This window comes from Clinocottus analis, unplaced genomic scaffold (genome assembly GCF_023055335.1).
Source record: "Clinocottus analis isolate CAN_PGR_092001 unplaced genomic scaffold, fCliAna1.0.p SCAF_3, whole genome shotgun sequence".
Taxonomy (NCBI): domain Eukaryota; kingdom Metazoa; phylum Chordata; class Actinopteri; order Perciformes; family Cottidae; genus Clinocottus; species Clinocottus analis.
In genome coordinates this window covers 24,186,488-24,191,538 of record NW_027176042.1, presented here as the reverse complement: position 1 = coordinate 24,191,538, position 5,051 = coordinate 24,186,488, and positions in this window count along the sequence as shown.

The following is a 5,051-nucleotide window of genomic DNA, read 5'->3' as shown; positions in this document are numbered from 1 at the left end:
GAATGCGCAATATCACACATTGTATAAAGCCTTAACGAATAAAGTCAATGCACTTTGTTTGGTATAACAGTGTTTTTTTATTTAATGTCTCAACCAAAGAGATAGGAATTCACAAATATTATAGATGAGGTGTCAATAAATCTCAGGATAAGATGGAAATTATGCATTATATGACTTCCTTGACTCTGGTCTAAGGTCATTGGTTTATAACCGAGTCCTAAAAAAATAATGCTCAAAATATACACAGTTGGTGTACAAGTGAGAAGCTGCCAGTCGTTTATTTTTTACTCAATCCCTCATACGTGTGTGTGATTATGGTCATAAATGAACACGTCACAGTGCAGCAATGCAATATTCTGTTATATATTCGGTTTTAAATACAAAAACTGAGCTCTATGCCAGATAGGAACAAGGCATGGAAATAATACCGTGTTGCATGAAAGAAAAGATGCTTTCTCTTTATTGTTTTTACCCAAACAAGAAGGATTAGCTGGATGATAATCCCGGGAAATGCATTCATATCAAGGGAAAATAAATGAATCCTCAAGTGGGGTCTGATAGTTTCTCTGGAAGCATTTTCTTCCCATTATATGTATTTATTACCTTCTTTGATCAGCACTTAAAAATGTTCATCTCATCATCTGTGTTATGTTACGGAGGGAAATAAATTCCTCTCAGGAGTCGGCTCCTTTGGTTTGAAATCAGCGGCCGCCTGTTGGGAACACCGCAGACGTAGTTTCCTGTGATTTCCAGTAAGCAACGGCTACGTTATGATAAACACATGCATTGTCACGTTCCCTTTGGCGACAAAATAATGAGGCATAATGTTGGTGAAAACTGAGGCCTTTTAATCATCGTTCACGGTCGAGTGTCTCTTGGGACGGATGGAAAAAAATGGCCTGAAAGAGGAAAATGAAAAGTCAACAATTACCCGAGTAAGCGACATGAAAAACAAAATGTCTTCCAGGAGAAAAGACAGACAAGTTCTTTCCTCTGAACATCACCTAAGACTAACACTTTATACAATTCTTTAATAGGCCAACAACAAAATGTGGCCGTTACTTATCATTAAATGTTAATTGTTAATGTGTTCATACATTTTTATCAAAGAAGCGACATACGACAAGTGGAGCAGGAAAATATCAGCAAACCGCTATTTGTGATTTGTTACTGCAAGAGATTTAGTCTAAAATATTTGATTCCCACCAAGCGTGTAAGCTCTTGAATAAATCTATGAATTAAAACAATTTGTTCCGTTATCTTTTTTGTTTTTATTGGTATCTTTTTTATTCCCTTCTAGTTTTCTTTTTTTCTCACTTTTTTAACTATGTTTTGTCTTTGTTTTTTAAAAAAAAGGTTGCTAACGAAGGTATTTTAACATAAAAGTCCTTTAAAGACCTGGTTCATGACCGTTCTCATAGTGGGAAGGGATCGTTCTTTATAGTTATACGTCCTGTCTCTGGGTTCTGGGCAGTGCCACGACCAGGTGTGCTATGAAAGGTGCGTCATCAGAGGTAAGTATCTGCTCAACAGGCCTGGAATCCATCCACCTCAGGCTGTCGACCGAGAGCCGACTTCCCTCACGAGATCCTGCAGTGAATCCTCCACCAGTCGCACAATATGTCCTCTGACAAGTTGTGAAGAAAAAGGGGATTAACAATTTAGGGGTTGGTGCATGCAAGATGGCCGCCGCGTATGTCGGCATGTCTTGGTCGCAAACCCGGACACAAGACGTCCGTCTTACTTTCCAATCAGACTTTCAAAAGGTACAGAACTCTCGTCGGCCATCGGCAACGAAGGAGACTTCCACATCCAGACAGCTGCCACTGCTGATCACATACTCGTTGGAGTATGTTGACAACGGTGCGGTTGGCGTGTTCGACCTGGCCAGAGGACGTGGGGATAGTCATGACGTTGGTGAAGACAACGTGGTCGAGCAACAGGACCGCTGTCTGGACAGAGATGGGTTGATAATTGTGTGTATTTGAAGCGTTGCAGTCAGTTGTGAATTGGACAGATCGCTGCAGAGCCTCTATTGTAATTATGTCCATCGTGTTTGGTGTTTTTGTTAGTTTCTAACCCCACACACACACCTCCACACATCCACATGCATCCACACACACCAACCAGCTCATTGCCACTGACAGCATGGTAGCACAAATCAGCTTTGGGACACCCGTTGAGTATCACAGACGTGAAAACATTGTTCTCAAATGTATTGTCTGATTTCAAGTAATGCAGTGCAATTTGAAAAGAACACCGTCTTGACTTCATTCACCATCACAGTGGGCACAATGCACTCCAATGTGTTCATTATGTGGGTGCGAGTTCTTACTTTCTAGTGGCTAAATTGTAAAATAAACACCGACCAAGGAGGGTTTGCCCCCATACTTGCTTGACTCAGATTGACTTCATTGCTTTAGGGCAATATTGACACATTGCTTCAGTTCCTTCTCGAGTAGTTTCACTTTAAAGGCATCTGGTTTGGAAAGAAGTGGGGCAGAAAGAAGAGGAAGTGGGATTATTACAGACAGCTGGAAAACTAATTTGCAAAGCGACGGGTGGAGGATGCCACAGAGCAGATCACAATAAACACATCTGGAACTGCCATTTCATGGTAATTTTTGGGTATTTTTTAAACTCTTAATAATAAAGAGGAAATAACCTTAAGATCAATTGAGAATTTGGGATTCAAAAAAAAACTTTTTGGGGGATGGGCGCACTGTCCTGTTGCCTCGTTTTGGGGCCAAATAGCCACTAACTCTGCACTGGTGGGTGTTTTTAGGCCCTTGGGGATCAACAATGAGCCTCTTACGCACCACAAGGACAACTCGACAACTTCATTTGACAGGCATGCACAAATTGAGATTCATGCTTTGCAGAAAGTATATTTCATATTGTAATTCCTCTTTTTCTAAGAGAAATAACTTCAAGATGAAAACATACGGGGACTTTGAAATGGAGAGGCCTTTTTTTTTTTTGTTGGACCGTCTGATTAAAGGTTGACGATGCGTTCGCCCGGGAGGTGAGAGGTGTGACAGCTTTGGACAACTTGACTCCAATCAGGAGAGACCAGCCGACTGAAGAAAGGACCATTGTTTATCGTGAACAGATGTGATGATAAAGTCTCAGAGTTTTTAGCGCTTGGACTCGACATCAAGTCCAGACCTGGTGGTGGTGATGATGTATGTGATGAAGTCTGGGCGAGGAGGAGGGGTGCAAGGCGGAGGGGTGCGCAACATTAATATGAATGAACTGAAGGTAGAGAGACAGTCCTATTAAAAAGAGACAGCAGCAGGATGGCGTGCTAGCGATGGCGTGCTAACGATGTCCTTGTTTCATTGTACTTATTGGATAATCGTCTCTTTTTTCTGATTATTTGCTGCAACCTGCTCAACAAGATGAGGTCATTCTGACCATGAGGATAAGCACAACCGCGTGGTAAAATAACACATACTAATAATACACTTGCAATAATTACTGTATTCATGGGGCAAAGATGTCTGCGGGTGATGCAACTTTAGTGAAATGCTCGCTACGTAATATCAAGGTATAAATCTATGCAATAAAACAATTTGTCACTTTATCTTTTATGTATTTAATTTTCTGACCATGCGAATAACCGGCTTGGTAGCACAGCTGCAATAATAACCACACCTGCTTGGTTGCACATTTATGGGGTAAATGCATATTTGCAGTATTCAAGACTCAGACCGGACTTCAGACGCCACCTTGGGTTGCAGAAATCGAGATTATCGTGAACTCAGAGACAACCAAATCTCGTGTTTGGCCATGAAATGTTACGTGACACTTATCGCCTTAGTTCTTTTGCTCTAAGGAACCTTTTCTCTACGATACACCACCAGCTGTGATCTTTTATCCAGTACAATGCACTCTAAGAGTTTCACCGGTCTAATCTGTTTTGTATGGAAGTCCATTTCCGCCAAAAAAAATAAATAAATTAGGACCAAAAAAAAAATTAAAACAAAGTATTAGGACCACAAAAAAAAAGAGGACCAAAAAAAAAAAAAATTAGGACAAAAAAAAAAATTAAAAGAAATTAGCAACAAAACAAAAAAAGAAGCCAACAAAAAAAAATAATTAAAAATTAATCAACTTTTTTTTTTTTTTCGGTTGAAAACAGCAAAAATGTACTTTGTGTGTACATATAGTGTACATATATTAGCTAAAATTATATTTAGGCTGTAACTGTAATTTTGCAAATTGTAATCAGACGTAAAGTTCTCATTTTTCCTCTGGAATGAAACGGGAAACGTTTTTTTTGTTGCCTTTTTTTTAACGCAACAAAAAAAGGCAACGAAAAAAAAAAAGTCGACAATTTTTTTATTTTATTTTTTTGGTCCTAATTTCTTTTTGTGTGTGTGTGTGTGTGTAAATGTACTTCCATACATGAACTTTTGGTTGTGATGAATATTTTCCGTGTATTCAGGATGTTCTGAGCTGCAGCCAAGAGGCTGCAATTTCTTTTCCTCTTTTTATTGTCCTAATTTTTTATTTATTTTTTTTGGTCCTAATCTTTTTTTTTTGGTCCTAATTTTGTATTTATTTTTTTGGGTCCTAATTTTTATTTTTATTTTTTTTTGGTCCTAATTTTTTTTTGGTGCGGAAATGGGCTTCCATAGTTTTGTCCTGCGCTCCAGAGGAAGCGTTTTAAAGAGGTCCAACCTGTTCATTACCACCGATGGAGTCAAGTTAAACCACCGTCGCTCTCTTGAAATCTTAACATCTGCTCCTCCACAGCAGTAATAAAAGCAGCCTGTTTTTTTGTTTTGTTTTTTCGACCCTGTGACAGGACGACGCCAAAAAAAAAGGAAGTTCAGAATCCATGTCGAGAAGTCAGAAGGTGCCGTGAAAGTCGTGTTCTCACTGGAGCAGAGCGCCGGCACCCCCGTGACGTTTAACCTGAATAATATGAACCTCAACAACTCCAAAGTCAAAAGAGGTTTCCTGAGGGGCAAAGCTCTCCGTCCCATCTGGGGTTTTAATGTAACTTCGCCCAAAGTAAAACTGTTTCTGATCCACGGCCTCGT